The sequence below is a fragment of the Pongo abelii genome, chromosome 17 (assembly GCF_028885655.2).
Source record: "Pongo abelii isolate AG06213 chromosome 17, NHGRI_mPonAbe1-v2.0_pri, whole genome shotgun sequence".
Taxonomy (NCBI): domain Eukaryota; kingdom Metazoa; phylum Chordata; class Mammalia; order Primates; family Hominidae; genus Pongo; species Pongo abelii.
Window position 1 is genome coordinate 76,402,070 of NC_072002.2, and position 21,527 is coordinate 76,423,596.

At 41.3% G+C, this 21,527-nt stretch overlaps 1 protein-coding gene across 5 annotated transcripts in view; it reads right to left on the reverse strand.

Annotated features, from left to right (window-relative positions):
* RNF152 (ring finger protein 152) overlaps positions 1-21,527 on the reverse strand; it is a 945,877-nt gene that overhangs the window by 608,935 nt on the left and 315,415 nt on the right. For all 5 annotated transcript variants that reach the window (XR_010137601.1, XR_010137600.1, XR_008515974.2 and 2 more), the window contains one exon: positions 20,459-20,560. The gene's annotated coding sequence lies outside the window, so the exon portion shown is untranslated. The remainder of the gene's footprint in view (positions 1-20,458; positions 20,561-21,527) is intronic.

A 21,527-nucleotide genomic window follows, 5' to 3' on the forward strand; every position in this document is an offset into this window, starting at 1 on the left:
AAATAACGTTGCCCGTTGTTGGAAAATACAATCTGCCATATTGTCGTTTCCTTTTTTAATACCCTGCCTCTTTTTCTTACTCCAGGAAATCACTTTTGGTTCCATTCATCATTTCCTTTCTTCCACTCCCTTTCTTCATTATAGAATATATTCTTATTTCCATAGATATATTATTATTCTTTGAAATTCAGCACTCTCCCTACCACAAAGTACTTTCAGAAGTAAATGAGTATTTCATGAAAACACCTAGCAAAATATCTGATGTATAAGAAGCATTCAATATATATATTTTATTGAGGTATAATTGACCTCAATAAAAGGTCAATTATATTGAATTTTTACTGAGGTATAATAAACTGCACATATCTAAAGCATAGAATTTGTTTTGACATATGTGTACACCCATGAAACCATCACCACAGTCACAATGGTGAGTATACTTGTCACCCTCAAAAGTTTTCTCCTGCCCCTCTGTAACACCTGCCTCCCATCCTGACCTACTCCCCTCCAACCCCAAGCAACTGCTGCTATGCTTTCTATCACTATAGATTGGTTTGCATTTTCTAGACTTTTATATAAATGGAATCATGCAATAGATACTTTTTTCTTTGATCTCGCCTCTTTCACGCATCATAATTATTTTGGTATTCATCAGTGTCATTGTGTGTATCAATAGTTTATTGGGTTTTGTTGCTGAGTAACATTTCATTGTATAGCTATAGGACAATTTGTTTATTGATTTGCATATGGATGGATAATTGGGTTGTTTGCAGTTTTTGGCTATTGTAAGCAAAGCTGCTATGAACATTTATGTATGAGTCTTCAAATGGACATATATTTCCTCTTCTTGGTAAATGCCTAGTTGTGGAATGGATAGAATATACAGTAGGTATATGCTTTAAGAAAACAAAAAAAACCCTGTAAAACTGCTTTCCAAAGTATTTTTACCATTTTCTATTCCCACTAGCAATAAATGAAAGTTTCATTTTTTTCACATCCACACCAACACTTGGTGTGGCTGGACTTTTTATAATAGGAGAGTTGTGGCATCTCACTGTGGCTTTAGCTTACGATATCCTAATGACTAATAATGTCGAGCATCTTCTCATGCACTTTTTTGCCATCCATATATCTGCTTTGATGCTGTTTCCAGATGTTTTGTCCATTTTTAATTGGGTTGTTTCTTATTATTGAGTTCTGAGATTTATTTATATTTTCTGGATACAAATTCCTTATATACTGTATATGCTTTTTTATGTTTTAGATGCTTTTTAAAAATTACTTATATGCTTTACAAAGATATAGTCCCAGTCTGTAGTTTGCATTTTTATTCTCTTAACAATATCTTTGAAAAGTCAGAAGTTTTTGAGTTTGATAACATCCATTTTATCATTTTTTTTTTCATTTATGGATTGTACCCTTGGTGTCATTTCTAACAAACCTTTATCTAACTCAAGGTCACAAAGTTGTTTTTTCATGTTCTCTCCTGGAAGTTTTGTGCTTTTAGGCTTTACATTTAGGTCTGTATTCATTTCTGAGTTTATTTTTGTAGATTGTTAGATATGATCAATGTCCTTTTGTTTTTTATTTATTTTTTATTTTGTTTTGTTTTGCATATTGGGTATCCAACTGCTCTGGCACCATTTATTGAAAAGGGCTATTTTTTTTCACTGCATTGTCTTTGAGCCTTGTTGTGGGTTGAACTGTGTCCTCTAAAAAGATACATTTAAGTCCTAACACCCAGTATCTGGGAATGTGACCTTATTTGGAAATTGGGTCTTTGTTTATTGACATAAAATAAGATGAGGTCAGGCTGGATTACAGTGGGTCCTAATCCAATGACAAGTATCCTTATAAAAAGAGGGAGATTTGTACACTGAGACAGAGACACAGAGAAGATACCATGTTGATGATGGAGACAGAAATTGGAGTGATGCTGCTACACACCAAGGAAGGCCAAGGACTGTTGGTAATACCAAAAGCTGGGAGGGAGGCCTGGTACAGATTCTCCCCCAACACCTCCAAGAGGAACCATGCCTGTCAACACCTTGACTTCCTACTTCTGGCCTCCAGAACCATGAGATTTTTTAGTCTTCAACTCCTATTTTAAGTTCAGGGGTACATGTGCAGGATGTACAGTTTTGTTACATAGGTAAATGTGTACCATGGTAGTTTGCTGCACAAATCAACCCATCACCTATGTATTAAGCCCTGCATTCATTTGCTATTCTTCCTGATGCGCTCCCTCCTCTCACCCTCCCCAACAGGCCCTAGTGTATGTTGTTCTTCACCATGTGTCCATATGCTCTCATCATTCAGCTCCCACTTATAAGTGAGAACATGCAGTGTTTGGTTATCTGTTCCTGCATTAGTTTGCTGAGGATAATGGCTTCCAGCTCCATCTATGTCCCTGCAAAGGACATGATCTCATTCCTTTTTATGACTGCATAGTATTCCATAGAATATATGTACCACATTTTCTTTATCTAGTCTATCATTGATGAGCAGTTGGGTCGATTCCATGTCTTTGCTATTGTGAATAGTGCTGCAATGAACATACATGTGCATGCATCTTTATAAAAGAATGGTTTATATTCCTCTGGGTATGTACTCAGTAATAGGATTGCTGGGTCAAGTGGTATTTCTGCGTTTAGGTCTTTAAGAAATTGCCACACTGCTTGCCACAATGGTTGAACTAATTTATACTCCCACCAACAGTGTAAATGCATTCCTTTCTCCGCAAACTCAGCAGCATCTGTTGTTTTTTGACTTTTTAATTATCACCATTCAGACTGGTGTGAGATGGTATCTCATTGTGGTTTTGATTTGCATTTCTCTAATGATCAGTGATGTTGAGGTTTTTTTTCATATGTTTGTTGGCTATATGCATGTCTTCTTTTGAGAAGTGCCTGTTCATGTCCTTTGTCCACTTTTTAATGGGGTCTTTTTTTCTTGTAAATTGTTTTATTAGACCTTTGTTAGATGGATAGATTGCAAAAATGTTCTCCCATTTTGTAGGTTGTCTGTTCACCCTGATGATAGTTTATTTTGTTGTGCAAAAGCTCTTTAGTTTAACTAGATCACATTTGTCAATTTTTGCTTTTGTTGCAATTGCTTTTTGTCACGAAATCTTTGTCCATGTCTATGTCCTGATTCATATTGCCTAGACTTTCTTCTGCAAAAATGTTCTCCCATTCTGTAGGTTGTCTGTTCACCCTGATGATAGTTTATTTTGTTGTGAAAAAGCTCTTTAATTAGACTGCATTTGTCAATTTTTGCTTTTGTTGCAATTGCTTTTGGCATTTTCGTCATGAAATCTTTGCCCATGCCTGTGTCCTGATTGATATTGCCTAGATTTTCTTCTAGGATTTTTATAGTTTTGGGTTTTAAGTCTTTAATCCATCTCAAGTTAATTTTTGCATAAGGTGTAAGAAAGGGGTCCAGTTTCAATTTTCTACATATGTCTAGCCAGTTCTCCCAGAACAATTTATGAAATAGGGAATCTTTTCCCCATTGCTTGTTTTTGTCAGATTTGTTGAAGATCAGATGGTTGTAGGTGTGTGGTTTTATTTCTGAGTTCTCTATTCTGTTCCATTGGTCTACGTGTCTGTTTTTTTGTACCAGTACCATGCTGTTTTGGTTACTGTAGCCTTGTAGTGTAGTTTGAAGTCAGGTAGTGTGATGCCTCCAGCTTTGTTCTTTTTGCTTAGGACTGTCTTGGCTATTTGGGCTCTTTTCTGGAAGAACCATGAGATTTTTAAGCCACCCAGTTTATGGCAGTTTGTTACAGCCACCCTAAGATATATACATACATAATGAACACATAAATGTATGTAACATATTTTAATCTATTTAAACATTAAAAATACTGAAACACAAGGCTTTTATGTGCCCTTGCCACTTTGACTGTACCTACAACACATGCATAACACACACACACACACACACACGCACCAGTTTACCTATTAACTAGTGCATTCTTTTTGTGAGATTTTCTTTTTAACTTTAACTTTGCCATCACACACAGTTTGAGTGCATAGAGAGGACCTCTGAATGTGCCACTGAAGTCTGGCAGGCCACGATGGCAGCATTCCTCTCTAGCTGACTTGGCAGTGTGTGAGCAGCTCTCTCACGATGCCAGACAGGGGGTAGGGAAGAATGAATCACCAGATGGCTGAAAAGAGATGCTTCCATTCGTGTGACCCCACTGATATGGGCCATGCAGAGAGATTGCTGAGAATGGAGACAGGCCCACGCTTGCTAGAAACAGTACTCAGTGCCCCTGGGTCCTCAGGTACAACAGCAAAGAAACAGTGTTCAGAAAGGTGCCCCACACTCTGCTTGACTGCAGAGCATATGGACCAGGCTGGCGAATTCCCCCTTGCCATGACTCTGTAAGTGAAGAGCTGCCCTGCAAAGTGAAAGAATTAACCTTCAAAGAGCAGGCTGTGTGGTTTCCTTCTGTCTCTCATGCTTGACATTCCCTGACTGCCCCAGGAACCTGATGCAATCCCTTGCGTTTCCCTGCCAGGCCCATATGCAATGACGTTCACTCATCCTGATTTCTTTTCTTCGCTAGCCTACTGAGGGGCACTCGCAGTCTGGCCTGGTGTCTACCCCCAGGATTAACTTCATCAACCTCAAATTTTTACATTTGCCAGTGACTTTTTGGGACTTCGACTAATGGACTGTATGACAGTCAGTACAAGACAAGATTCTCAAATGAGAGTCATTACCTGAGGATATATATTAACTACACCCAAGAGGCACACTGGGCCTCATCAGCATTCTCCAGGCTGACATCCCCACTGCTGAGCTGTAAGGTTTAGAAAAAGGAGTGGAGAAGGAAGATGCCAACTATTGAGCACCTATTGTATGGAAGCACCGTGCTAGGTACTTGCACATACATTGCCATATTAAAAAATAGACTAAGCAAAAACCTGAAACCAGAAAAGGAAACAGAGGCTGTGTGTGAAACACTAGCCTTGGATATGGATATCACTGACTCCTCCAAGAATAGTAACGCATAGAATGTTCTCTGAGAACGTTGCTGACCTTTGATTGTTGATACTCCCTCTAAACCTTAAGCTCTGGAGAACTGAAGATTGGCCCTAACAGTGAGCAGTAAAACCAAAGAAGGACACTGGTATGAATCCTCTGAGAATCAATGAGTGATCATTATTTCAAAATTCCACTCTTCAGTTCTTTCCTGAAAGCATGATTTCACTATAATATGTAAAGATTTAAAAAAAATAGATGTCAGCCAGGCACGGTGGCTCATGCCTGTAATCCCAGCGCTTTGGGAGCCAAGGTGGCTGGATCACCTGAAGTCAGGAGTTCCAGAATAGCCTGGCTAACATGGCAAAACCCTGTCTCTACTAAAAATACAAAAATTAGCTGGGCATGTTGACAGGTGCCTGTAATCCCAGCTACTTGGGAGGCTGAGATAGGAGAATTGCTTGAACCCAGGAGGCGGAGGTTGCAGTGAGCTGAGATCGTGCAACTGCACTCCAGCCTGGGAGACAGAGCGAGACTTCATCTCTTTAAAAATAATAATAATAATAGATGTCATCATGTAAGATTTTGTTATCAGGGACCTTGTATGCCCAGGTTAATTGTCTCTCAAAACAGCAGGGGTCTCTTTCTGGAGGACATGGGCACACAGCCATATTTGCAGTATGTCCCTTCCCTACAAACAGGTACAAATACTCGGTAAACTCAAGGCCACGAGCCACATCCAGACTCCGACATGGATCTAAGCATATGCCATGTACATCTCAGCACATTTGGCAAACAGATTATTTATGGGACTTGGCAGAAAAGTCTTTATTAGGGTTTTCAGTCACAGTCTTCATAACAGCACCCACTGTGACATTGAGCAGGTAAAGTGAATAATAATATATGCAACTTGGAAGGTCAATTCTTGCTCATAGTTCTAATTATTAAATACATCATAATTGAGGGCCTCCCTGTAGAACAGCGTCCTGCTGTGAAGATAGACTGTTCATTATTCAAAGTTGTTTTTTGGTTGCAGGCAACAATAACAGCACAGCACATGTGGAAACCCTATTGCTATTATTAGCTAGAGCATCCTTTTTTCAAAGAAAATAAGACAAGGTTTTTAGGCTTCTAGTACTTGTTTCTTCTCTTTTTATTCCAGTGCCATCCTCACTGTTAGAGTTCATTGGCGAATCTCAACGCTCCACCAAAATATAACTGTATCAAGGATCATCCTTTGATATCACCTTAATTGGTTTGTTTCCCTTCTGACCAAACACGTTTCCATGAGGAAAAAGAAAACCATGGGAACCTCCATTTGATCTAAAAGAGAAGAAACAAAATTTGAGGTTGCACAAATAGAAACTCACAGCATAGAAGTTTCTATAGGCTCTCCCTAGCCAAAGTTAGACTGTTGACGGCTGTTGTGAGACCTCGGTTCTTGTCTTCTTAGCTTAAAATAATTTAAACAAGAGACATACAGCAAAGGAGATAGAGCGTGGAACAATTTGCTGCAAAGGAAAAAAATATATATTTTGAAATTTAGGCTCAGTGCTGGGAGCAGTGGCTCACGCCTATAATCCCAGCACTTTGGGAGGCCAAGGCAGGCAGATCACCCAAGGTCAGGAGTTCGAGACCGGTCTGGCCCACATGGCGAAACCCCTTCTCTACTGAAAATACAAAAAATTAGCCAGGTGTGGTGGCACATGTTTGTAGTCCAAGCTACTCGGGAGGCTGAGGCAGGAGAATCACTTGAACCTGGGAGGCAGAGGTTGCAGTAAGCCAAGATCATGCCACTGCACTTTAGCCTGGGCAACAGAGCCTGACTCCATCTCAAAATAAATAAATAATTAAAAAATTAGAGTTAGGTGCAGAATGGACAGTACACCCTGAGAGAGAGAGAATGGAGGGGGGCGGGCTGCTCATAAGGATGAAACAGCATTGATTCTTGCTGGAGAAACTCCCTTTATGGGAATTTACATGATTATTCATAAGGAAGTAAGAAGAGGTGTTACTAGTAAGCATGTTCTGGGTGGTCCTCTGGGTACACATGAACAGTAGCTGTCCGTGTTTGTCCATACATTACATGTCTCATTAGCATCTTAAATCTCCCCTAAGGGGTGTATTTTTTACTATCATAATGAGCAAAGGGTCACTGTGAGGACAGGTAAAATCAAAATGCACATGCTCTCTATGGGGAAAATTCCCTACTGAAGAGAGCTTTGCTTGAATGAGCTCAGTTACAATGTAAATGCTGAGATTTGTTTTGTTGATTGTATGATCACCAAGGTTGCTGCATCCCAAGAACATGGTTACTTCCTTGGATACCTCTCCTGCCTCAAAAGTAGATGTAAAAATGCCAATACAGGAGAAACGTGGCCATCTAACTGAGGGGCACATTAATTGTATTATTCAACTGTCCTTGGCCAAGTTTTCTAATAAGGCCTAAATGGATAAACTACATGAATAGCAAGCTTAAGTAGATATATTATTTTTATAGCCTGTATGGTAACTAGCACACTTGAGAGCCTAAATTATGGAATACTAATCCTAAAACTCTTCAAGGGATGGCCATAGATCCTTTGTCCTTCTATTTTAAGTCTTTGATTACAAATAGAACTATCACCCATGGCAATGTTCTAAGAGGCTTCTCAGCATTGTATTCAGTTGTTTGGCCAAAGTTCCACACTGCAGGAGAGAGTTCTCACTCTCCTGAACTGAAAAGAATGATGGTGTCAATGTGTACGAACTCTAAAGCACAAGAAATCTACATCTTGATGTGGTAGTCATTAGGGCTGTTCCCAGATATTCCAGTAACTCCTCTGTTATAAACTGCATTCTTGTGTTTATAAATTCATATGTTGAAATCTTAACTTCCAACGCAATAGTATTAGGAGGTGGGGCCTTCTGGAAGGTAATTAGGTTTAAATGAGTTCATAAGGGTGGAACCCCCATCATGGGATTATTGACCTTATAAAAAGAAAAAGAGACTAGAGCTTACTCTCTTGGCCACGTGAGGACACAGCAAGACAGCAGCTGAGTACAAGCCAGGAAGAGAGACCACATCAAAAACCAAATCTGCTGGTGCCTTGATCTTAGACTTTCCTGCCTCCAGGACTGTAAGAAATAAACATTGTTTAAGCCACCCAGTCTATGATGTTCTGTTATAACAGCCCAAACTGACTAAGACATCCTCCTTCCAGGTACACAGTGAGACTCCATTTTGTCACTTCTTTATAGTTAAATATGGCTGTGTGACCCCATTTAGCTAATGAAATATGAACATGATCCCTAAGAGCTAGTGCATGATTTGCTATGTTCTCTTCTCCCTGCTATGGTGACCTTTATAGCTTATGCCGAGATGGCGCCTCTGCTGCTTGGGGTCTCTGAGCGACTGTATTGAGTAGACATAACAGCTGTCACGTGACAGAGACACCAACTTTTATAGTGCTAAGCTACTAAGATTTTGGAGTTATTTGTTACTTCAGCATAACTTAGCCTATCCTGACTGATACAACAACAATTGTTAACTTCTCTTAAGAAGAGAAACTAACCGTATTAATCTATTCTCACACTGCTAATAAAGACATACCTGAAACTGAGTAATTTATAAAGGAAAGAGGTTTAACTGACTCGCAGTTCTGAAGGACTGAGGAGGCCTCAGGAAACTTACAATCATGGAGGAAGGGAAACAAACACATCCTTCTTCACATGGTGGCAGCGAGGAAAACTGCAGAGTGAAGGCGGAGGGAAAGCACCTTATAAAACCATAAGATCTTGTGAGAACTCACTCACTATCATGAGAACAGCATGGAGGTAACTGCCCCCATGATTCAGTTACCTCCCACTGGGTCCCTCCCACAATGCATGGGAATTATGGGAGCTACAATTCAAGATGAGATTTGGGTGGGGACACAGCCAAATCATATCAATAATCAATGGTATGACTATGACCAATATGAATAGGATAATGACTACTGATGCCTCATCAAAAAACATGTACCCCAGTTTTGGGTTTTTTTTTCCATGAATAAGAATGGATTTCATTGACCAATTAACTTTCTTCTATTTCTTTTCAAAATTAGCAGCACACATTTTTGAGATTGGAGATATCAAATAGCACTGTAGTCTGTGGTTCTTCCCCATCTGCAACTATCAAAAACATACCTCAGCCTTCCAGCTCCATCTCGTGAAGCCTTCTGATCCAGAGACAGTTAGCACTTCAGAGTTCTTATGTACAGAGTTAATACCTCTCCCAGAATTCAGCACATTCACTGGCATTGTAACTATTTTGTGCCTGGCTATTTAGCATTCTTCACCCTCTGGACACAACATTTTCAGTAGTCGTAGAGATTGAGGGGAAACACAATTAAATGCACATTATTATTCCAGGAGAAAAGTCTGTCTTAAATTTCTGACTTCTTTTGTCTCCAAGTGAGCTATTCTGGAGATGTTAGAATGAACCCCAAAAGGTCCTATTTCTGTGTTTTCCCAAGCCTAGAGCAAACCTAAATCACCTATTCCAGGCTTTCTTTCTCATCCTGTTCCACAATTTCTCCAGAGTTAAAGTAAAGCCAAAGCCAGTTTATCTTCCAACACCACAAAAAGTCAGGAAAGAGTAAACTGCATCTACTTCATAATATAAAATATCCCAGGGCTGAGGGCAGTGACTCATTCCTGCAATCCTAGCTCTTTTTGAGGCTGAGGCAGGAGGATTTCTTGAGCCCAGGAGTTTGAGACCAGCCTAGTCAATATAGTGAGACCTCGTATCTATAAAAAATTTTAGAGTATTAGCCAGGCATGGTGGCACGTGCCCGTGGTTCCAGCTACTCAGGAAGCTGAGGTGGGAGGATCACTTGAGCCCTGGAGGTCAAGGCTGCAGTGAGCCAAGATTGTACCACTGCACTGCTGGGCAACAGAGCAAGACCCTGTCAAAAAAAAAAAAAAAAAAAGCCCCTACATTTTCCTCTGAAAGTAATTATCATATTAGTTCTGCTACAGTCGTACTTCAAGTTTTGGTGCCTGTATTAAAGTCAGGGGAGAGGAATAGAAAAACGATACCTTTCTTCTCTTTTCTTCTTTCTTGGAAGTACATTGTTTCACTTCTTTACTCTCCTGCCCTGCTGATTTTGTCAACATTTGTAGGTATGTCGGTTGGTGAAAAGTTTGGTTGAGTAGTGTCCCCACACATACCCCCAAACTGCCAGAACTTCAGAATGTGACCTTATTTGGAAATAGGGTCATTGCAGATGTCATTTGTTAAACTGAGGTCATACTTGAGTAGTTTTAATTCAGTATTTCTTGGTGTCCTTATAAGAAGAAGTGAAGAAAGCTAGAGATGGAAAGGTATAGAGGGATGATGGCCATGTGACAACCTATGTAAAGGTTGAAGCTATGCAGTTGCAAGCCAAGGAATGCCAAGAATTTCCAGCAACCACCAGAAGCCAAAAGAGAGGCATCTTCAGACTCTTTCTCTAAACCTCCAGGAAGGAATCAACTCTACCGACACCTTGATTTTGGATTCTGGCATCTAGAACTGTGAGAAAGTAAATTCTTGATATTTTAAGCCACCAATTTGTGTTCCCTTGTTACAGCAGCCCTAGGAAACTAAAACAGTGTCTTTTAATTATGTTCTCTCTACTGCTTCTCAGACTGCTTGGCATTTTTATAATGAGTCTTTATGCAATGATCTCACACGTTCCTGCATTTTAAATCTTAATGCTTCTCGGGTCTCTGCCCTGAGTTGAGCAAAATAGGATATGAGGCCCGAACTCTTCTTTCTCCAAATACAAACGCATCAAGATCAGAAGCAATATCTTGTTCACCTTTTAATCTCTCCTCCAACACCCTGTCAGAACCTAGAACAGCACCCAGCCCACAGCAGCGCCTCAAAAATATTTAACAAAATCATAGAACTAACACTAGACATTATTCCCATTCTTCTCTCATCTCATACCAAACAGTGATTTAGAACAACTGAATCACCAAGTATGTTAGTGTTGGCTCACTTCATGGCCAATTATCAAACAATAAACTGGGTCACTTTAACAGTCAATCTAAGTCAGTCCATCCACATATGGATGCCAACTATTCCACGGTCCATTAATGCCATTCCCTTCAATGATTACATCAGGGCAACCAAATGAACATCCAATTGCCAGAGCCAGGTTTCGGGCGTCTGAAGTAACAGAACATCATTAATCACTGAGGACAGAATGAGAAACCTCATATCTAAGAAGCAAAAGTAAAAGCTAAAACTATCCTACTGATCTGACAGAGTGAGTCTCCGTGTGCACATAGCCATGTCATCAATGACTGGGTACACATGCCACATCCCTCAACAGAATTTCTGTTTATTCATTTGCTATTAACCTTAATGAGTTGAGTGGCAGGTGAAATATCTACTGGCTTCCATATACATTCCACTTTCTTTCCAAGCATAAGGCAAAGCCAATTTTCTCGATTGGGCTGGGAAGGAGTCCTAATTACCTAAGAACCAGCACATTTCAATCTTATAGGGACTAAGTCTCTCTGTATTGGAATGCAACCCAAACACAGTTTTCTGTTTCATGAACAAAGAGAAAGCCAATGAAGATCTTCTTGAAAACCACTTAATGCCTAGGAGGTTCTCCAGTCAACTTTGCCATTTGAAATCATACTCCTTACAGGCAACCAATGGTGCTCAAAGCATCTCTTTCAGCATCAATCTTCCTACTTTGTGATGTTTGGGGGATGTCTTAATTAGATCAGTTACTTTTCCATTCCTTTAAGTATTATATCTGGAGGTACCTGTTGGCTTCTTACAGGTCTCAGGAAGACAGCTCCATTTTTTAGAGGTAGCTAGGAAATATATAGCTGCTTTCAAAGTTCTATCGCTTTCTGGGACAAGCAGTTCATCTTATTTCTTCTCTGTGGCTAGTCATTAACTGTTGAAGGTCTTGGCTAATTCTGGGTACTCTAATCTGCAGTGAATCTGAAAGAACGGAAAGTCAACTAAAAGCCAGACTGTGGATGTTCATGTACTCATTTTAGGAATGGGCTGGTCACAACGGTAGAACAACTGACTGCTTTGGGCTTCAGAAAAGGTCTTGAACTTTTCAACATTTTCCCTACAGATTATCTCTGAAAATGCAAACACCCTGGGGGAGATAAACCTCTTTTATCAGGACTTTTTAAAAAATCCATCACAGCATTGATCAGGGTACTGAAGTGGTAATAATTTTCATAGAGCCAAGACAAACACGGCCCTAACAGTGTCCTGTTAGGTACGTACTGTGGAGTCAGAAAGAATCCAAAGAGCTTAGAGGACTGGATCTTCAGTCTCTGAGCAGACAAAATACTGTTATCTCCATTTCAGAGATAAGACAACTGAGTCCCCTGGGATTAAAAATGGTATCCTATTGAACACCAAAAAGGCACTAGATGCTTGAAAACTTTTTTATGAGCAGAGGATAGACTAGATAGAACAGAAAAGGGCAAGAGAAGGGTGCCTAGCTTCATGATTTGCCAAGTTGTCTCCACTATGTGAAAATGCCATACTACCTGGGAAGGTGACCTCTTAGGCCAGCAACAGTTGGGGCTGTGAAGACCAAAGAGGTCAGAGAGAGAGGTTTGAATGGAGATGAGAAACAAGGTACAGAGTCAGGGACATTGAGGGCTCTGAATATATGGATCCGAATGCTGAGAAATGATACAAGTCAGAAACAGAAAATCAAATACCTCAGGTTCTCACTTATAAGTGGGAGCTAAATAATGTGTACGCATAGACAAAGAGTGTGGGCTGATGGACAGTGGACACTCAGAAGGGTGGAGGGACAAGAGAGGCGAGAGTGATGAGAAATTACTTAATGGGTACTATGTACATTATTGGGGTGATGGCTACACTAAAAACCAAGATTTTGCCACTACATGATATACACATGTAACAAAATTGCTTCTGTACAACCTAAATTTATATAAATTCTAAAAAGAAATGGGAAAGAGAAAAGTCAAAGCTTACCTCCCTATTACTTGGAAACTGGCTCTAGTATTGATTTTATTCCTGCACTCAGGATAGATCATTTGATGAGTAGCTGGCTAAAAGAGTAGCCCAAAGGAAAACAAAGCAGGGTAGAAAATGAGCAAAGCCAAAGATTTTCTGTGTAAAATTCAGCATTCCAAAACCTCTACAGTAACACTCCAGGTCAGATAATCTGTGACGCCCCCTGGATCTGAGCCACCACACCATGATTGACACAGCCATCAGTTCAACTACTGGTATCTGTCTATAAGGAACAGAAGAATCATGCGGATGATGGTTTAAGCAAAGATTTGTTTTTATCACAAACAAGAAATGCCATGCTGTTTCAGGGACTCAATGGTGTCGGGCCAATGTTGCTGAGTTCTCTTGGATTCCCCATTGGTTTGTAAGATGTCATCAGCAGCTTCAAGGTTCAGATCTTAAACTGTGTTCAAGGGCAGGAAGCTGAGCATAGGGCTAGAAGATTTTCTGTGACTTCCTCTTATTAGGGAGGAAAAATTTTTCCTGGAAGGTCCAAGCAGACTTCTTACATTCTCCCTAATCTATGTCACATTCCCATCCTTAGGCCAGGGACTACATCTACATTCCCTAAGAATAACTGAACCCCATCTGATGCCTGTCCAAAGTGGGTTACACTTGCTCCATCCAAAAGGCATGGAAGGTCAGGGGCTGGCACTTTTGGGGACTGTACCTTCTACTGTTAATGGGATCCAGGTAGACTGAGTGCCACTAGATCAGAGCAGAACCATCAAGGCCAGCATAAGCAGGAGGCTACTGGGGCTGCCAGTCGAGAGAAAACAATCTGTCCCAGGCAGGCATCCTCTCCAAATTTAGAAGCAAGAGCTAGCCTTTCCAGAGCGTCCTTTGAAAATGTTAGAAAATTATAATTAGACTTTGTGCTTCTACCAAGCCTTTTGTCCCAGGAGCTCAGGGCACTTCTCTGCATCATCTCATTAATCTTCACCATGCCATTCGAGGCAGCCTGCATCTATTGTCATCTTTATTTTCAGGATGAAAGAACTGAGACGTAGAAACAGGTCAATGGCTTGCCTAGTGTCATATACTCAGTGAGGCACCAGCAGCTGAGGACAGGACCAAAACTTATCACTGAAGACCTGGGACAAGTACTTGGATGGCATTTACTTACCCAGAAAGCATGAGACTTGCAAGGTGACTTGACAGAAGAATGTCAAAGCTCTGTGCAAAGAGGTGAGAGGAACAGAGCACAAGCCATGATTCACTATCCAGGGAACCTTGGGCAAGTCACTTACACTTTCTGAACACCTCCTCATCTAAAAAATGAAAGTAACATCTACCACATCGAATCTCACTTGGCTGTTTCAAAGACAAAAGAAGTATTTTAAACAAAACCATGTGACCTAGGACATTTTATAAAATCTAAGTCAATATAAGGCATTGTTATTTGAGAGGATTTGTAGAATTAACATTTAAAATGAGCCTGCAGCTGTTGGCACACAATGATAATCCTGAATTGCAACCAGACAATTATAGAAAATGCATCCTAGGAGATGACCAAGAAGTTCCTTTTTGCCATTCAATGTGCTATGAACATTTTCACCACTTACTCTATGGAAAGTGCTACAAAGCATGCAAGGACAACTGGGCTGTGACCCACATCCTCTAGGAAATACGGTCTGGTAGAGGAGACAGATAAACCACTCAGTTCACTGTGAGGAAAAATGAAACAAAACATGTAATAGCCAAGGAGACCAAATGTGGGGGGTCCAGAGGAGGCTTGGGTCAATTCCCATTTAGCAGCTCAGAGGAAGCTTTTGGGAAGCTGCAGGGTGATAGGAAAAGAGACCCCAGATGGCAGGAATATTGCAGTGGGGAGAAATGGAAGCCAAGAACATACAATATTATATGACTAAAGAAAAAGGTACATGGAAGATTGTAGACATTCTAATAAAAGTTTGTGCAACATGGTATTAAGTGGGATGATTTTTCTTGTTGTCTTGAAAATGTGGTAGCTCCTCAGTGAAGCTGAAACTGAACACAGCTCCTAAACAACCACAAACACCAGCTATGACAGCAACACCACTACAGTGGAGCCCCCCACCGCAGAAGGACCAGAAGTGGCCAGGGTAAGGCTGGTGCAGACATACTTCGCTAATCTGCAGCAGGGAGTCCCTCAAGATTCCTCTTTCTGCTCTCTTCTCCCTTCCCCTTCCCCTGCACCCCATCTTCCTTTGCCCAAACAAGAAGCCACATCTACAACAGTGACTTTCTTTCTTTTTTTTTCTTTTAAAGACAAGGTCTTGCTCTGTCACCCAGGCTGGAGTGCAATGATACAATCACAGCTCACTGCAACCTCCATCTCCACAGCTCAAGAGATTCTCCTGCCTCAGCCTCCTGGGTAGCAGGGACCACAAGTGCATGTCCACCACCCCTGGCTAAAACAATGACTTTCAAGCTTCTCTAAGCATGACCCACGGTAAATATTTTACATTATGACATGATTCACACAATTCCAGGCAGCTGACATCTATTACCACATTTATTTTCACACACACACACACACACACACATATACACACACCTGAAACAAAGCTTTTTGAGGAAATCATACTCCATTACTTGGAATGTACTTTGTAATTTGTATTCCATTCTACTCCTTTAAAAAAAATAAAGATTGTGACTTTCTAAATTGATGTCATGAGCCAGTAATGGCTCAGCCTAGGACAATATGGGAAGGGCATGGGTTACACACACACACTCACACATACACACACACACACACAGGGCCAGATCCACGGCTCCAGCCTCACCTGAGGAAAAAAGCTGTGGAGGGAGTTTAAACAAAATTTTAAATAATGGGGCTGGGCATGGTGACTCATGCCTGTAATCCCAGCACTTTTGGAGGCCGAGACAGGTGGATCACCTGAGGTCAGGAGTTCAAGAGCAGCCTGGCCAACATAATGAAGTCCCGTCTCTACTAAAAATACAAAAATTATCCAGGTGTGGTGGTGCACACCTGTAGTCCCAGTTACTTGGGAAGCTGAGGCAAGAGAATTGCTTGAACCCGGGAAGCGGAGGCTGCAGTGAGCAGAGATCGTGCCACTGCACTTCAGCCTGGGCGACAGTGAGTTTCTGCCTCAAAAAAATAAAAGCAAAGATAGTAATAAATGATATTTTTTAAAAATTTTTCTGAATAATGAACAGGACTGAAATGAAATTGCTCTAATACCCCAAACAAAAGGCTGGCTGTTTTCAAGGGACTTGCTCCCACACTGGGAAGTCGTCACAGTGGGAGAGGGTGGTAGAGTCAAGTTCAAGCCTGTTCTAAAACACACACACACATTTTATGTCCGTACTCCCAATTTTGAGACCCCGAATTAAAGTTGGATGGGGCAATACCATAAAGGCCACTGCAGGATCATGCAAAAAAAAAAAAAAAAAAGACACACTGGGGAAAAGAAAGTGTGCCCCTCAAACACCAGGCAAACACTGGAGAAGGAAGGACCTTTGGGTCAGCAATAAGAAAGCCGTCCCCCTCAGTCAGCACAAAAGCTCACCCCCAGGGAGAAACAGGAAGATCCTTAGCTCTTCTTTTCCTTCCCCAGCGCCCATCATCCTCCCTCCTGAGAAAACGGAAGAAAGGGTAGCACAGCAGCCTAAAGGAGTTTGGGTTTGCTTTGCTTCCATCTGCGGACAAGGCTCTTTGCAGAGAAAGCCCAGCCTCCAGGTGCCCGGGCCCCTCAGGCAGTCTCTCTTTCGGCCACCAGAGGGCGCTCTCCTCCTCCCCGGCCTCCAGCCACACCTGGCCGAGGGGCGTCCTTGCCCCACTCCTGCAGCCCAGAAGCGCACTCACTGCACAGCTGCGGAACCTGCAAGACGCGCCACAGGCACGCCCCGCTGCCAGCCGCTTAGCTTTTTAAAACAAGCCAGCATAGATGTTCACAATTATTCTCCCCTCAGCGGTGGACACTGTCAGGTCAGCAATCCCTAGGAAGCTCCCGGGGGCGCTGTTGGAAGACTTTCCCAGAGCTCAGACTCATCGGGAGGGGGAAATCGGTTCTCTGGCTGCCCCTGGCAGCGGGGCTCCCCCACCCCAAGCTTAAAATAGGGAGGAAACCCTTTGACATCGAAGGACACAGGGTCCCTTCCCACTGACGTCCGTTGTGGCGCTGAGGGACCCAGGAGAGCAAAAGGGCTTCCAGATCGGAGACATCACCAAAGAGGGAACGCAGCCACTTTTATTTTTGCCTTGACAATTATTAAAATACCCAGAGGAAGGAAACTATTCAGGCTGGCTCTGTACAAGGCAATCATTCCCAAATTGCACCAAATTGGCTGCTCCCCAAAGTCCGTGTGTTCTCTCCACACCCTCATATAAACACACACACCCACCAACACCCTGTGTTATTTGTCTTCAATGAGTTAGAAAGAAGTCTTTAAGATAAGGCAGGGTGAAACTCTGACAGCTAGTACCCAAAACTCCCCCTCAACATTAATGGGAGACTTGCTTGTATGTTTTTGCCCCCTAAGGGTAACTGATTCCCATGACTTTGCTTTAGCCAAGGGAATGAAGTGGCTTTTGGGGTAGAAACAGCCTAAACTTACACAAACTTTGAGATAAACAAGCACTATCACAGCACATAAAAACGAAAACTACCAGCAGGTTAAAATTATCCCTATGAAGAAAAAGGAATTTCATGTTATGAAAAGTGTTTTTTTTTAAATAATCTGCTAAGTACACACTAATACCCAAAACAGGCCTTAAACAGTCTGAGGGATGCTTGAGCTAAAATCTTATAAATTGCTCTGGAATATTTGTCAAACCACCTGCCCAGAACATACTGTATATATTCATAGTGCTGTCAAACAAGTGGACTACCGTCATTGGATGAGTGGTTTGTCAGCCAGAGGCTGGCTCAGACAGAGACTATAGTTAAAGGTTTCTAACCCTAATTTTTCCCTTTAGTGATTGAGCCTGGACCCCATTGTTTGGGATACCTGTGGGGACATGGACTGCGTTCTATCTTATATTGCAGACGCTAAAGAAAACATCTTTCCAGTCCCCCCCTCCCACAGCAGAACACCATGGATTAAATCTGAAACAGTGTAAGTGTTCACATCTGGAAAATTGAGCTGAATCTGTCTGGAGACATCTGTATGGATCCTATGGACTAGTATGAAAAATGATGATTTCTGTGTTTTCTATAGTGGTTTCCACCCTCATGCTAAGGTTTACGTTTCTGAAATCACACCACAGCCACCCATTTTAAGGAAGTAGGAGGTTAGAAACATTAAGGAAATTAAGATTGGAGGACAAAGATTATGTGATGGTTAATCTTATATGTCAACTTGGCTAGGCTATAATGCCTTGTTGTTTGGCCAAACACTAGACTAGATGTTTCTGTGAAAGTATTTTGTAGATGTGATTAACATTTACAGTTGATTTTGAGTAAAGGAGATTACCCTCAATCATATGGGTGGGCCTTTTCCAATCAGGTGAAGGCCTTAATAGTGAAGACTGAGGCTTATCAAAGAAGGAGGAATTCTGCCTCAAGACTTGCAACATCAGCTCTTCCCTGGGTTTGCGTGCTGGTCTGCTGTAAGATTTCAGATTTTAGCTTGGCATGGTGGTGCACGCCTGTAATCCCAGCTGCTCAGGAGGCTGAGGCAGGAGAATCACTTGAACCCAAGAGGCGGAGGTTGAAGTGAGCCAAGATGGCACACTGCACTCCAGCCTGGGTGACAGAGCGAGACTTGGTAAGAAGGAAGGAAGAAAGGAAGGAAGGGAGGAAGGGAGGGAGGGAGGGAGGCAGGGGGGAGAGAGAGAGAGAGAGAGAAAGGGAGAGATTTCAGGTTTGCCAGCTCCCACAATGGTGTGAGCCAATTCTTTAAAATAACTCTCCCTCTCTCTCTCTCTCCGTGTGTGTGTGTGTGTGTGTGTGTGTGTGTGTGTATGTGTGTCCTATTGGTTTGGTTTTTATGGAGAATACTGATTGATACAGATTTCAAGTGGGAATCTATTTTATTTTGTACATATTATAAATCAAAACAATGATGAGAGGTTAAGTGCTGCCATTCTACACGATATTACACATATCCCAGATTTCTGATTTTGTTTAGGTGCCCAGACCCTCCTTAATACCCCATGGGACACACTGGAAGCTGGCCTGACCCCCAGCCATAGGTGTGGTCCTGATTGGTCTAAGGGTGAACCATCCCCTTCCCAATGATTGGCTCAGGGGAGGGGTCATGTGATTTAGTAAAGACCAATGAGCTATGAGAAGAGGTTTGCTGTAAACTTTTACTAAGGTTTGTCGTCATTTTTCCAAGAGGCTTTACAGAAGCAGCATTCTCTCTCCCCCGTTGGAGGGGAATAAAGAAGCAGTAGCTACCGCCATGATGCCCCCATTGTTACTGACAACCCCTGGCACCTGCCCTCTGGTAGAAAATAACATGAGCTTCTGAAAATGTTGTTGAGCTGATTGAATCTCCCAGCCCCAAAGCCTCCACTGACTCTGGGCTTCCTTTTAGGTGAACCAATCCATTTTCTTATTATGGAAGCCAGTTTGAGCCTGGCTTCTTGATAGTTGCAGCCAAATGACCAAGTTTCCTTGTCCTTAATTTCTTCTCTACAAACTGGGAGAGTAGAATTAGATAATCTAAGTTTTCCTCAAACTCTCAATGTCTGTGAATTGCACAGACAATATTAACACTATTTGTCAATTACACGTACCAGCACTAACAATATTAACACTATTTGTCAATTACTAAAGAAGATAAATGTTATTATAGGTATGTTTCTAAATAACTTTCATTTTTAGAAACAGTAAAATGACATGTTAAAGTTCATAAAGTATAATTTAATGCCATTTTTTCCAGTGATCTTAACCCTAGTGAACCACTGTCAGCAACAATAACTTTCGCTAATTTTTTTTAACACAGCAAAAGCTCTAACAAATACAGTAAAAAGAAAAACCTAATAGAAAAATGAGGAAAGGATAAGAACAAACTTCCCAGCAAAGAAAATACAAATGAGTCTTAAAATCCATTTATCTCTAGTTTTCCATTATTGGAACCCTAAGCATGTGGGAGTTATTTATATCCTACTGCTCAAGGTCATTGCTAAGGTCTGATTGCAAAAATTCAAAAAATTGCAACCTCAGGCATAAATGGGTTAAACCAATGAAGAGATGTTCAACCTCACTCATAGGGAAGAGGAGAATTAAAGAGAAATGCTAATTAAAACGATGGCAAGGTTTTTTCAACCTACAAGATTGGCAAGTTACCAAAAAGTTTAATAACACGCTGTTGGTGAAGATCTTTTAAAATCAACTTTTATATCAATAATGAGAATTATCACTGATGACCAGCAATTGCAGGTTTCTTAGACCATTTTTTGTTGCTACAACAGAATACCACAGATTGTGTAATTTATGAAGAAAAGAGGTTTATTTGGCTCACAGTTCTGGAGGCTGAGAAGTCCAGGACTGAGGGACTACAACTGGTGAGGGCCTTCTTGTTGCATCATAACATCACGGAAGGTAACACATGGCAAGGTGTACCCTAGAGACAGAGAGACAGACATTTTCAAAACATTGAGTCTGAAAAGTGGAGTAACTAACTCACTCCCACAACAACTAACCCACTCCCGTGGTTATGGCGTTAACTCATGAGGGCTTTGCCCTCATAACTTAGTCACCTGTTAATACTGCCTCAATGGCAATTAAATGTCAACATAAGTTCTGGAGGGGACATTCAAATCATAACAAGGGGTAAAAGTGAAATAGTGCAACTTTCATGGAAGGCAATTTGACATCATCTGTAAAAATTACAAATGCATATACCCCTTGGCCCAACAATTCCCCTTCTGGAACTTTGTCCTACACTTATACTTGCCCATGTATAAAGTGTTATTTGTAATTGCAATGTTTGGAAACAACTTCAATATGTGTCAATAAAAAAGATTGCTATCCTAGATTTATATACTAGAATAATTCCCAGATGTTAAAGAAATGAAGTAGCTCTCTAGACAATAAAGTGGAATGATCTCTATCTTAGTCCATTCAGGATGCTATAACAAAATGCCATCAACTGTGTGGCTTAAAAAGAACAAACATTTATTGCTCACAGTTCTGGAGGCTGTGAAATCCAAGATTAAGGGACGAGAAGATTTAATGTCAGGTGAGGGCTCCCTCTCTGGTTCATAGATGGCAGCTTCTTGCTGTGTGCTCACGTGGTGGAAGGGAATAGCTGGCTCTTTTATAAGGGCACTAATTAATCCCAATCATAAGAGTTCTGCCCTCAATTTAATTACCTCCCGAGGGCCCCACACGCTGAACCATCACTTTGGGGGTTAAGATTTCAACATATGAATTTTAAGGGTAAATAAACAATCAGATCATAACAATCTCTATATTCAATGTGAAATAAAAAGAGCAAGATGGACTGGGCATGGTTGCTCATGCCTGTAATCCAAGCACTTTGGGAGGCCAAGGCAGGAGGATTGCTTGAGTGCAGGAGTTCAAGACTA